At 33.9% G+C, this 15263-nt stretch overlaps 1 protein-coding gene across 3 annotated transcripts in view; it reads left to right on the top strand.

Annotated features, from left to right (window-relative positions):
• The window catches only part of LOC114327276 (uncharacterized), a 758694-nt gene that overhangs the window by 204525 nt on the left and 538906 nt on the right, over nucleotides 1–15263 (top strand). The window lies entirely within an intron of this gene.

The following is a 15263-nucleotide window of genomic DNA, read 5'->3' as shown; positions in this document are numbered from 1 at the left end:
TTCGGCAGAGTGCCTTTCTCAAGTGATTTAGTTTACAATGGTTTGCATATTTAAAGTCTTTAACTGAAGAGGTTGAGGAGTGGGGAGCTGTTTGTCTCAAGTTGGTCATTCAGAATTATATCTGTATTTTTCAATTTATTAATTTCCATAGATTCTAATAAAGATAGCTTAAGGCCTTTATTTTGAATCTATGGAAATTAATAAATTGAAAAATACAGATATAATTCTGAATGACCAACTTGAGACAAACAGCTCCCCACTCCTCAACCTCTTCAGTTAAAGACTTTAAATAGGCAAACCACTGTAAACTAAATCACTTGAGAAAGGCACTCTGCCGAAACAGCTGTAGTCACTTAGTTGTAATAAATGTTGTGGAAGTATAGAAAACAAACGTTTTCAGTGTTTTATTGTTAGATAAAATGAACTTCCACCAAGTAACGGTCGAATCCATCAATTACAAAAAATATAATTAGAGAAGTCAATGGAGTTATTGCTCACGGAAAAAATCAAGGAAGATAGAACTTTTTGTAAGTTCATTAAGAAGTTTTTTTATAACCACCAAATCAAAAAGTTCTACTCTTCAAAAGCCACTTGTTAAATATGATGCAGAAAATTTAGAAGTACAAGAAAGTTACAAAATAATAGTAAAAGATGAACTAACTGATCCAAAACTGACAATTAAAGCTGGCAATGGGATAAGGCAGGGGGCTTCTCTGAGTCCTTTATTGTTCAACCTGATGATGGATGAAATAATAAAGAAATAAGAACTAAAAAAAACCAAATTGGAGAAACACAACTTAAACTTATCTGCTATGTAGATGATGCAATACTAATCTCTCAAAGTGAATATGATTTACTACATAATATGCTGCACCAAGAAAGGGGTACAACAGGACTGTATCTTGTCTCCCATTCTCTTTACAGATATACTAAGAAGAAGTATTTAAGACAGCGCTGAAAGAAAGCACAGAAAGCATGAAGATAAAGGAAGAAATAATTAATAACATAAGGTATGCTGATGACCTATGATTCTAGCGAGTAGCATGGAGGAACTGAGTTGCCTTATGAATAAGATACAAAAAACAATTGCACAATAATACTGACTCAGACTAAACATCAGAAAAACCAAAGGGATTTTAGTAATCAAAACCCAACAACGACCAAGACAACTGATATTAGAAAATCAAGGAATTGAACACGTCGATCCGTATATGTACTTAAGAACAACAGTTAACTCAAGTTGGGATCAAGCGAAGGACATTGTAGATTGTAGATTGCAAAAGGGGTCGATTGGCCCAGTTGACCTTACTACACTGCGACCTATAAGATATTTTGTGTATACCCTACATCTATATTTTAGTCCAAAAGGTCTAGGCTTCTAAGAAAGTCCATTATCCGTTTTGGAGCTAGGTTTGTAATCTGATCAGGATCAAGGAATACCTGTTCCAGATATTTATGGCGTTGCCGAACAATTACTCTGCAATTGCAGACAATATGTTCTGACGTCTCATCTGCCTCATCGCAGAATCTACATGTCCCACTGTCCAGTATGCCCATTTTACAGAGATGGTATCTGAGTGAGAAGTGTCCAGTGAGAATTCCTGTGATTACTCTGAGATCAGATTTCTGAAGCTCTAAGAGTAATTTCGTGTAGCGGGCAGAGGGTCGTAATAACCTTTTTGCCTGTCTTTGGCCTGGAACATTTTTCCAGTAGATTGCACTGAGTTCCTTTTCATATTTTCGAACTTCTTCCATTATGCGGCTTTTTGGTATGCCACAAAATGGTTCAGGTCCGATGAAAGGAGTACAAGCTCCTACCTTTGCGAGACTATCGGCAATCTCATTTCCGACAATTCCTTTATGCCCTGGCACCCATAGCAACGTTAGTTTGTTGCGACTAGCCAGTTGTTAAAGGGATTGTTTGCAATTCCAGGCTATTTTTGACTCGTAAGTTGTGGACTTCAGAGCCTTCAAAGCAGCCTGACTATCAGATGCAATAAATATTCTTGCTGAGTTGAGGCCTTTTCTTAGGCACTCTTGAGCACAGAACTCTATTGCTATTAGTTCTGCTTGAAATATTGTTGGAGCATTTCCAAGGGCTGCGGATATCCTAATATTAGGACCTGTGATCCCTATTCCTACTCCTTTGTTTGTTTTTGACCCATCAGTATAGTAAGTGAGGGCACCTTTTGTGATTTGAGCCATTTCGTTTTCTGTCAACTCGCGGTCGTTAATAATAACATCTAACGCGAGTTCGAAATCTTGTTTTGCAGGCATTACGTCTGTAGGCATCTTCATGATTTGGGTTGTTTCAGCCCTTAATACCTCAAGATGTCCCGTTAAGTCACCGGGTTTTAGAGATTTAGTCTGTGTCAGCCTATAGGCATTTTCTAGAGCGATCCTCTGTACATGTAAATGTAGTGGAGGAAGGTCTAGCATTGCCTCTAAGGCTGCGGTAGGACACGATCTCATTGCACCCGTGATCCCAATACAGGCAAGTCGTTGCACTTTTTGCAACTCGTTTATTGCCTTTTGCTGCTTTGTTTTGGTCCACCAAACCATCGCAGCATAAGTGATAATGGGTCTGACAACCGTTAAATATGACCAGTAGATCATTTTTGGCTTCAGACCCCAGGTTTTCCCAAAAAGCCTACGGCACATCCAGAAAGCCCTTGTTTGACATACTTTGACTAGTTTTATGAAATTTAAGAAAATCCTGTGCAGTCATGATCTAAATTTGAAACTTCGCATAAGAATGGTTCGATGTTATATATTCCCAGTACAACTTGACGAGGTTGAAGCATGGACCTTGACAGAATCGCTTTTAAAAAACCTAGAAGCATTTGGGATGTGGGTCTACCGCCGTATTCTGAAAATCAGTTGGGTAGAAAGAGTCACAAACGAAAGGGTTTTGCAACGTTTGAATAAAAGTTGCAAAGTAATGAACACGATTAAAAGGTGCAAATTGGAATACTTCGGTCATATAATGCGTCACCCAGAAAAATATGACATACTTCACCTTGTCATGCTAGGTAAACTAATGGGAAAAAGAAGTGTGGGCCGCCGTACAACTTCTTGGCTTAAAATCCTACGCCAATGGTTTGGGAAAACTAGGACTGAACTATTTCGTGCGGCTGTAAATAAGACAGTGATTGTCAATATGCTGGGCAACATGAGAGCCAACAATCGACAAGCGGTCTCGGCACCTTAAGAAGAAGAAGAAGAAGGACATACTTATTAGAATAGAGAAGCGTCGTTCACTAGCATGAAGCAAATTATCACCTCTAACAGCCTCACCCTACCTTTCAAAATCCGACTTCTGAAACGGTGTGTATTCCCGGTTTTGTTATATGGAATGGAGGCGTAGACAATGAACGCAACATTGATGAAAAAAGTAGAGGCCTTCGAAATGTGGGCTTCTTATTCTTCAGGTGCCATCTCCGCTACGGAGGTTGGCAATCATCATAGCTGTTCTAATTTTTGAGACAGTAGCTCTAAATAGTTGTTTGAGCTGCATCCAAACCATTCTCTCAGGTTCTTCAGCCATGAAATTCGTCTTCTTCCGATGTTTCTTCTGCCATCTATCTTTCCTTGCATTATGATTCGGTCGAAAGATGCGTTATAGCATCGGTCGATACACAGGCAGTTGAAAGATGCGTTAAGCTAGTGACCGAAGCTTCAAGTAAAGTGTGTGAACACAGTTCCAGAGACGGTACCACATGCACCGCTCAGCGATGCCAACTTTGACTTTGGGCCAGGATCACGTACTACGAAGTCTTCTGAACAATGTCCTGACTTGACGACTTCTGATATCTCAAGCAAGTACAATTGGTCCTTCGTAAGAATACGCTTGTCAACTTTTGGAATCTCACAATCGATAGTTCGTTGTAATGGAGAAGACAAATACTCCATTGTAGAGGTCTTCCCATATGTATCTCTGTTTGTGGCTGCCCGAATCCCACTTGAATATCCAAATTTATCTGATATGCTTTGATTTTAGATATATTATTGTAATATAATTAAACTATAACATCTCTAATAGTCGTATAATTAAAATGTAGCAAACTGTCAAACTTTGAAATTTTACAAAAACTACTAATTTCACTCATTTTGTATTATGTTGCACGACCGGAAGATATGAAACAAATGTATAGTAAGTGCATATACAGGGTGTCCCAAAAGTAGTGGAACGGTCGAATATTTCGCGAACTAAACATCGGATCGAAAAACTGAAAAATACGTTTTCAATCATTTTCAAAAATCTATCCAATGACACCAAACACCAACCCCCACTACACCCCCTGGAGGTGGGGTGGGGGGTAACTTTAAAATCTCAAATGGAAACCCCCAGTTTTTCTTGCAGATTTTAATTTTTGACATAAAAGTAAGCAACTTTTATTCAAGACATTTTTTCGAAATGTGGATAGATGGCGCTATAATTGGGAAAAACGATTTATCCTGATACTTGAATATCCAAATTTATCTGATATGCTTTGATTTTAGATATATTATTGTAATATAATTAAACTATAGCATCTCTAATAGTCGTATAATTAAAATGTAGCAAACTGTCAAACTTTGAAATTTTACAAAAACTACTAATTTTACTCATTTTGTATTATGTTGCACGACCGGAAGATATGAAACAAATGTATAGTAAGTGCATATACAGGGTGTCCCAAAAGTAGTGGAACGGTCGAATATTTCGCGAACTAAACATCGGATCGAAAAACTGAAAAATACGTTTTCAATCATTTTCAAAAATCTATCCAATGACACCAAACACCAACCCCCACTACACCCCCTGGAGGTGGGGTGGGGGGTAACTTTAAAATCTCAAATGGAAACCCCCAGTTTTTCTTGCAGACTTTAATTTTTGACATAAAAGTAAGCAACTTTTATTCAAGACATTTTTTCGAAATGTGGATAGATGGCGCTATAATTGGGAAAAACGATTTATCCTGATACTATAGGTAAATTAGAGAAACGGTCTAATATCTCACGAAATACACTTCCAAATGAGAAACTAAAAAACAGATTTTTAATTATTTTCGAAAACCTATCGAATAACACCAAACAAGACCCTTCAACCCACCCCCTGAATGTGGGGTGGGGGAGTAACTTTAAAATCTTAAATAGCAACCCCCACTTTTTATTACAGATTCGGATCCGTCATGAAAAATTAAGTGACATTTATTCGAAACATTTTTTAGGATTGTTAATAGATGGCGCCTTAATTGGAAAAATTCGATTTATTAGCGCCATCTATCAGAAATTTTAAAAAATGTTTCGAATAAATGTTGCTTAATTTTTTATGACGAAACCAAATCTGCAATAAAAAGTGGGGGTTGCCATTTAACATTTTAAAGTTACCCCCACCCCACATTCAGGGGGTGGGTTGGAGGGTCATGTTTGGTGTTATTCGATAGGTTTTCAAAAAAGATTAAAAATCTGTTCTTTGATTTCTCATTTGGAAGTGTATTTCGTGAGATATTAGACCGTTTCTATAATTTACCTATGATATCAGGATAAATCGTTTTTCCCAATTATAGCGCCATCTATCCACAGTTCGAAAAAATGGCTTGAATAAAAGTTGCTTACTTTTACGTAACGAAAATCTGCAAGAAAATCTAGGGGTTTCCATTTGAGATTTTAAAGTGACCCCGCACCCCACCTCCAGGGGGTGTAGTGGAGGTTGGTGTTTGGTGTCATTGGATAGATTTTTGAAAATGATTGAACACGTATTTTTCAGTTTTTCGATCCGATGTTTAGTTCGCAAAATATTCGACCGTTCCACTACTTTTGGGACACTCTATATATTGATTTTACATACTTTTAGTAGTTAATTCATGGTATAGGAAAGCAATTAAAGCCATCTGGCCTGCTTAAGAAAAATATGAAAAATTAAGGTTTTTCACAATTTTTTGCGTACTTCGATGGCATTGCGCGACCGGAAGACAAATTAATGAAAAAATAGTAATTAGTGCTTTTTTCACGTCTATACCAATGGCAACTTTTGTGCACTATAGCGATCTGAAATAACAAAAAAGTTTTTTTCGAACCACCCTACTGGAGGTACATTGAAAAAACAAAGTCATGTCTACACAAAAAGAAGAAAAACAAGACAAGTTAATTGTAGTTCTATTACAGATTGTAAATACGTTATGAAGTTAATAAAAAATATATATTTCCCCTCTCAATCCCATTTATCGAATTATAGTTTCTATAAAGTATTCCAATAATTCATTTATTATGATAGAATCTACTGAATTGCTAATTTTCATCTTTAATCCCATATACAATTCCTAAACTTATGCTTTTATAGAATTAGGAACGAGGCCTACTTCAAGCTCATTGATTGCATGAAGATAATATGATTTATGGTTTTAAATTTTATCTAAAGCTTAATTCTAAACGCGATTAAGTCAAATGTGATAATACGGATTAGACGAAGAAGCTCAACGATGAATTAAATGCAAACTTATAATATAATTTCTTGATAAAAGCTTAACATTTCCCTTTATTTACCTATATAGCAAAATGTAATCCCATCACTTGGATTGCGATCATATTGTCAAGTATGTATTGATAATTATTAAAAGAGCAAACATTCTGGGGGTTTTAAACTAATTTGCCATTTTAGAGTTTGTTTTCCTTATCATGTTACGTCAATATGCACATTATTATAGTACATAATATTTACTTTGAAAAAATCTAATTGGATCAGAAAGACTACTACAGAAATATAAATAGGAAGAAATACACTGTTTTTGCTGATAAGATCTGTAGTTAACTGATTAACAAAACGATATACTTTAGTTGTTAAATTATTAACACTTATGCCTGGTTGCACGAACAAACCTTAAGCTCCAGGTTAGTCAAGCTCAGCTCATAGAGAGAGCCGTTTTAAGTCTCACTTACGTTGCCATAAATTCTTATCTATATATGCAATCCACATGGCAATCCATTGTGGCAAGCTGAAAATTGATCTAAGACTTCATGGTACAACGGGTATGTTTCGTAAGCTTTGCTTAAGATGTATTGGTGCAACCAGGCATTCGTTTCTAGAAATTCAAATAAGCAACGGCATATGCAGCCTTATTGACATGTAGCCAAATAGTCATAAAACGACTGACCTATTGTATTTACTAAATTCTCTAATAAACCGTATTCATTGATCTTAATTATAACTGTTAAAGTTAACAAATCAGTAGTTAATCTTTGAGGCGCTCAGGGCAACAGTGGCCTAACCCCAAAAACGAAGTTTTGAGATAAATGCAATCTTGGCATTCGTATTTACATTATGCTTACGGGATGGCGCTACAAATTATGTAGCGACATTTAGCCAAATATAGAGGTAGGTTGTGTTGACCCTCGTTAATCCAAAGATTTAATGTTGCTGCTTTTATTGATATATTAATCTAAAAATGTTCAATTTTTGGGTTAGACCACTGTTGCTCTGAGCGCCTCATTTATAATAGTAATATATCACCAGTGACGTTTATAATTGATGATCCAACAATCATATCCACTCTAATCTCCAGATTCTGCATTCTTTGCCTTCTTATATAGTCCATATACCCTATTTTTCCATCTTCAGGCATGATATTTTCTAGTCAAATTTTCTATGTATTGGGTTTTAGTTGAGTTTATATCTTCTCGTTTCTCCAAGTCAAAATCATTATCGAATGTTCCATTTTGTTGAACAAATCAGTTAATGAGAGATTTTGGAACGGATTTAAAATTATTTAAATCGGTAAAGAGTATTATTAATTTTTAAATTTTATTAATTAATTTTATTAAAAGACACAATGTCTCCTAAAACTAATCTCTACACTCTATACTAACTATTTATACTATATATTTTATCCTTTAAAGTTGTTTTTATGCATAGACATTTGAATGTTATAAACATTTCTTTTATTAATAGAAAAATTTTAAGCCCCTTATTTCAGCAACGTTAAACGTTACACGTTATTCTGCTCATGCGCATTAACTGAAAAATAACGTATTACTTTATTAGCGGACAAGATATCCCCTTATTTAGGTAGAAATAAGGTTCACGTTATTAAGAGCAAATAATAGCGAGCAACAGGTAGCAACAAACGCGTTACAAGATTGCGGCTCTAATTTTGAATATTTTGTCGAGAAATTTGGCACACATATTCGTAATATAATAAAGAATGGCGGTACAGAGCCCAATATCAGAAATATGTTAGTATGTGGAAATTACTCTATAACTAAATAAAATATTGAAAAAAGGAGCCTGTACCGCCATTAAGAAAGACAAAAAAATACACTTTCTTCAAATAAACTTTTTTATCCCGTGCCTAGATTTTGTGTCATATTGGAACTACTAAAAATCCATTTTTTTATAACAAGAACTCGAACGTCACTGACTTGGCAACATTTCGCGCCTATGTGTATAAAAATTATTGTTTTTGATAGTATAAACGTCACTGTCAGTGTCGAATTATCGACGCACTGTTGCCTCACATTTCAAAGTTCGCAGAACTTTCGCAATCTTGGACCGCGTTTGTTGCTACTTGTTGATCGCTACTGTGTGCTCTTAAGGGATTACGTATGTGTAAGATTGCCAAATGTCATATATCTAAATCATAAAAAACGAAAAAAAGTCATATGTGCTGAACCAAAAACAACTAGAATAAAAAAATATAATAACGATGTATAAAATTGTAGTTACAATTTGGTTTTCTTAAAAACTATCAGGTACATAATTGAATATAATCTGCTTGGCAACCCTGGTAGCAAAATCTAAATTACACCATTTCTTGAGAAATCTGACACTTGACTGAATTCATAGTGAATTGTCTTGTTAAACTTAGGATGGATGTTTTGTGTTCCTAAAGTAGTAAATTGTCTTTGGTGAACGTCTTAATACATTTTCTTCCATTATGGCAAATAATTCAATAAAATAAGTAATAGCACAAAACTGCCATTTTATAGGTTACATTTGCCAAATGTCGATTAACGTTAATCTGTGTGCGTATTTCTGAAAGGATTCAAAAATTATTTTAAGTAAACACGTTATCCCTTATTTGCCACTCAATGCGCATGACAAATATAACGTTTTACGTTTAACGTACGTAAAAAATCGAGGGTCTAAAAACTCTCTAATATGAATGATATATCATTTGCTTCCAGAAACAAGCTTATGTTGTTAAAAGCTTTTCAGAGTTAATGCAGTAGTTACTTTAAAAATATGTCGCTAAAGACAGCAAGTATACTTCACACAGAGCAGCTTAATGCGAACTAGTAATTCTTGAAGCGAGGTACAGTAAGCGGAGCTAATCTCTATCAGTTCGAAAAATAAAACTACATACTCTTAAAACACTCGACTCGTCACTTTCCTCTTGTTTCTCTTTAGCCCAGTCGGGATACCATTTGACCTTGCATTAGGAGCTGCCCCAAATTTTATTTTTCTAATCTTTAGGGGAGGTCAGTAGTAGTATAAATTTAAAATCTCGACTGAATTTGACCGTTGCGTTAGCGAACATCTTGATTTTAAACGAGAACCGTTTTTGCTCAATATCTCCGCCATTTTCAACTTTTCGACAAAAAATATAGCAACTTTAAAGTGTCGAAAATGCGATTTTCTATAATTTCGTTTATTATAATTTTTTCGTGCGTCCATATTTTCCGAGTTATGGGAAAAAACAGTGACAGTTAAAGCATAATTGATTTATTGAATTATCTCGTTTATTATTACGTTCACAACAAATTTTAATCTATACAAAAATGAAGAGAATTGAATTTTGTACAATTTTGATTTCTTTAATTTTTTTGATAAAATCAATATTTAAGGTAGTACGTATGCGATAAAGGCGCGAGCGTAAGGACACGATTGATATTAAAGGAATTGTTTTTGTTCAATATCTTTCCCATTTTCAACTTTTCGACAAAAAGTGTAAGGACTGAAATTGTTGCAATTACAATTTACTACAATTTTTCGAGAGAACCAGTGGCGGCTCTAAGAGGGGGGATGGGAAAATTCCCCTTAACGGGGTCCAAAATTTAAAAAAAGATGTTGAAATATTAAAATATGTTAGCTGACATGAAACTTAATTATCGACAGACAAATTCAACCAATAAAACCCGCTATTTAATAAAATTAGGTGAACTTAATGCACATAAGTTATTATTTATGTCTTTTATCTACTTAGTTTGGTTTGTGTTTCATTGAAAGTTTCAAAAATTGTATAAAATATAATTCTATTTATTTTTGTTTATGTACAATTATGTCGTAGAGTTAATAATAAATGAGACAATTCAATAATTATGCTTCCCCTCCGCTTCCACTATTTTCCTCCCTAATTCGGAGAATATTGATCGTATAAAAAAATTGTGGAAAAGAAATTGTAGGAAACTGCGTTTTCAACAATTTTAGTTCCTACCGTTTTTGTCGAAAAGTTGAAAATGGCGGAGATATTAAGCAACAACGGTTCTCCTTTAAAATCAATATGGCGGCTAATGCAACCGCGGAATTCAGTCGAGATTTTAAATTTACACTACTATTGATCTCCCCTAGAGGATAGAATTATAACATTTGGGGCAGCTCGGAAAAAAGATTCAGTTCAGTAAATATGCTCCCCCCCACCACTTTTTACTATTTTTCCACTTAACTCGGAAAATATCAAGCGCATGAAAAAAATTGTTAAAAGAAATTGTAGGAAATCATATTTGGAACAATTTAAGTTAAAAATGGCGTGGATATTGAACAAAAACAATTGCTACAAAATCAATCAGGTCTTACGCTCGCGCCATTATCGCATACATACTACCTTAAATATTAACTTTAGCAAAAAAATGAAGGAAACTAAAATTGTGTAGAATTCAATTCTCTCTATTTTTGTATAGGAACATTTTTGTCGTAAAACTAACAATAAACGAGATAATTCAATAATTATGCTCTATTTATATATAACTGTCACTATTTTCCGCTATAACTGGGAAAATATCGATGGTACGAAAAAATTGTAAAAAAAGGAAATGATAGAAAATTACATTTTCAACAATTTTGGTTGTTACACTTTTTGTCGAAAAGTTGAAAATGGCGGATATTGAGCAAAAACAGTTCTCGTTTAAAATTAAGATGGCGGCTAACGCAATGGCGGAATTCAGTCGAGATTTTAAATTTAGGCTACTATTGACCCCACCTAAAGATTAAGAAAATTAAATTTGGGGCAGCTCCTAATGCAGGGTTAGGCCTGTTATTCGTCTAACCCGACTGGAGTACTTGTCGATAAAACATACTTTTAAAATTAGGAAAACACAACAGTCCGTTTCACTGTACAGATATAAATAGGTCAACACTAAGTTAGGTAGTTTGTATTAATGATAATAATCTATCTATCAGCGAGGTTCCTACAGCCTCTACCGCTTCTCGCATTTCGACTGCCATCTTTTTCTGTCCATCGATTCTTCTTCTTTGATGGCTCTATCTCTCATTATGTGCCGTACATGTTCTTCCCAGGCAACTGAAGGCCTTCCCCTTCTTCTTCTTTGTTGTGGTATGTAATTTAAAGCTTTCTATTGCCATCTACCTTCATTCATACCTATAACTGAATAGAACACCCTTTCAAATGAGCTACCACACGAACCCTATTTCCATTTAAAGAAATCATCGATTACATCATCACGCCCAGATGGATGACTTCACTAGTATGAAATATTATATTATCTACTTATCAAAAAAATGTAATTTAAAAATAAAAATCGACCTGTTTCGGCATTTCCTTAAAATATAATAACTACTGCCAAATATCGAGGTTGACTCTTTTCTTTGGCCCACCCTGTATATTCATATGTTATTATATACAGAGAGAGTCTGTAATTTGGAATAAATTCAATATCTTAAATACTAATTGTTTTTTTTTAAATGCTTAGACCTGTCGATTAGTATTTCAAATTGTCCTTTTTGACATACAATAATAATATATACAGGGTGTCCCAATTTAGAGATATGACGTCATGGTTGATTTTCTTAAATGGCAACACTGTCATTTTGATTGCTATTCTGATAGGGTGTGAAAAGTTATACACAACTGCAAAATAATAAATTTTTATTCAGTACCATTTACAAGATAATAGAAAATAACAAAGTTATGTCTGTAATCTGGATTAAATTCAATAATTAAAATACTAATTGTTTTTTTGAAAAATGCTCAGACCCGTCGATTAGTATTTCAAATTGTCATTTTTTACATACAATAATAATGTATAGAGGGTGTCCCAATTTAGCGATATTACGTCATCGTTGATTTTCTTAAATGGCAACACTGTCATTTTGATGGCTATTTTGATAGGGTGTGTGAAGTTATACACATTTGCAAGATTTCAAATTTTTATTCCCTACCATTTACAAGATAATAAAAAATAACAAAGTTATGAAAAACAAGTAATCACATAATAATTGAATTTAATTATTTCAATTAAGCGAATACTCATAATATTGCCCTCAATTATTGTCAAATTGTCAATGGGCAACGTTATGAGCATTTGCTTATACGAAATAATTAAATTCAATTATTATTTAATTTTCTGTTCTTCATAACTTTGTTATTTTTTATTATCTTGTAAATGGTAGGGAATAAAAATTTGAAATTTTGCAGTTGTGTATAACTTTACACACCCTATCAAAATAGCTATCAAAATGACAGTGTTGCCATTTATGAAAATCAACGATGACGTCATATCTCTAAATTGGGACACCCTGTATACATTATTATTGTATGTCAAAAAGGACAATTTTAAATACTAATCGACGGGTCTAAGAATTTTTCAGAAAAACAATTAGTATTATAATTATTGAATTTATTCCAAAATACAGACATAACTTTGTTATTTTCTATTATCTTGTAAATGGTAGAGAATAAAAATTTGATATTTTGCAGTCGTGTATAACTTTACACACCCTATCAAAATAGCTATCAAAATGATAGTGTTGCCATTTAAGAAAATCAACGATCGCGTCATATCTCTAAATTGGGACACCCTGTATACATTATTATTGTATGTAAAAAAGGACAATTTGAAATACTAATTGACGGGTCTAAGAATTTTCCAAAAAAACAATTAGTATTTGAGATATTGAATTTATTCCAAATTACAGACTCTCTCTGTATACAAAAGAAGAAATACAAAATTTGTGTTCAAAAATAATATCATAAAATCTATTATTATTTATCTAATCGGAGTACACTAAATCGAAATAATGCATATTATATTGTATAGGCCTTCAGACGACCGTTTAACCTAACCACATCTTCATGGATGAAGAGGCATAAAAAATTCACCCATTTACGTCGGTAGAATCAAATTGGCACACAATCGCAAAAGATCACCGCGTGTGGCGGAAGCAGCACTTGGAGAAAGTAGAAGAACAGGCCATTGCTCCTCTCGCAACGATGATGAATAACAGCATTCCGATGACTAAATCTTGTCTTAATGTCTTGCCAGTATTACATTAAAGGCGATTAATTTATTTAGAGTGTGAATAACAACAAGATATTACGGGAATTTCAATTTTACACCGAACCGCAGTTGGTCAACAAAAAGTATGATGGAAGTTTATTGTAGAAGAAGTGTAGTTTTACGCTTCGTAGTTAGCAACTATCTATATTATTTTTCTCTTTCCTATAAATATACACATTAGCATATGTATGCTTCATGGACCTGGAAAGGGCGTTTGACAGAATCCGATAAAATGACGTATGAAAGACACTAAAGGAAAGCAGAGTCGATAGGCACATACTAGAAGTAATAAAGGATATGTACAAAATAATACAAATACAGTAAGAACCAATAACGAGGAATCCAGAGAATTTACTACGAGTCAAGGCGTCAAACATGGATGCGTGTTGAGTCCACTGCCATTCTCAGTGGTATAATAACGAAAGCCATAATAATAAAGAAAGCCAAGAGAAGAATGCGTAAACTAATATAGGGATACTGGCAAATGAAACAGACTCAACTATCAGCGCTGGTATTTGCAGACGACATGGCATTGATACAGCAGAAAACAGAGAAGACTTACAGAACAATTTTGAAATCCTAGAAGAAGAATTATCAAACATAAATAAGAAAATTAATACAAATAAAACAAAAAGAGAAAGACACATGCAATATAATTAAACGGGAAACAACTACAGCAAGTGCTATATTTTAAATATTCTTTTTCTCATGATCATCTTTCAGTGCGTCACAGTTTTTCGATTTCTTTCTAACGCATTAAATTGTATGTGACAGAAAAAAACGCACGTCGGTGATTACATTTCGTCGGTGACATTTATAACATTTATTCTAGTTATTCTAGTTGTCGATAGATGGCGCCATAATAAGAAAAATATTTTTTTTTTAATTAGATAATAATATTACAAATATAATCTGTATAATTTATAAGACTATACAAATCAAAGAAAATACCATTTTATAAATGCAAGAAACACATTTGATTTGTTTTTATTCCAAATTGAAAATAAAATGTGACAACTGTCAGATTTAAATAAAATGTCATGTTAGAATAAATGTCATAAATGTGTATTATCACGGACTTACCCTTTTTCCTATCATTTTTTACGCACTGAAAAATGCTCATGAAAAGGACAATACCTAGAAGTAATAAATGAATCAAACTCTAAACAAGAGATGGAAATAAACGAGAGAATGAGATGAACTGAAAGCTTATTTAACACTATGAAAACAACAATTTTGGGAAAGAAGAGATGCCGGAGAAAGTAAAAACGCAGTCGTTAGATCAGTAGTTAGACCAACAATCGTGTATACCAGCGAGACATGGACATTGACGGGGCGACAAAAATCCAAAGATCAATGCTATGTCAATAAAGTTTCTGAGGAAAATAGCAAACAGAAAGAGGACAGATAAAATACGAAACGAAACAATCACACAAAATCTAAAACTAGAACCAATCAATGAAAAAATAGTACAGGGACAACTTAGATGGTTCGGGCTTGTGTGTAGAATGTCGAACGAGAGAATATATTGTATAGTAAATAACGTGTGTAGAATATTTTTCAGTTTTCTAGGTGACCCTTAGCCTCAGATATTCCCCTCAAAAGGGTCAAAAGTCGCTATTACCCTATATTTGAAGGGCTCTATGAGCCCATTGGTCCGATTTTTGCCCACAAAGTCTCATTTGTCTTGTTACCATGTCAACTTTTCCATGAAATCATTTGCAACTTCCCAAAAGGCACATTTTGTTTTGTAGGTTAAAAAGAAATAA

The sequence above is a fragment of the Diabrotica virgifera genome, chromosome 2 (genome assembly GCF_917563875.1).
Source record: "Diabrotica virgifera virgifera chromosome 2, PGI_DIABVI_V3a".
NCBI classification, from domain to species: Eukaryota; Metazoa; Arthropoda; class Insecta; order Coleoptera; family Chrysomelidae; genus Diabrotica; species Diabrotica virgifera.
Note: the sequence above shows the minus strand (reverse complement) of the source record. Positions and strands in the feature narration are given on the sequence as shown.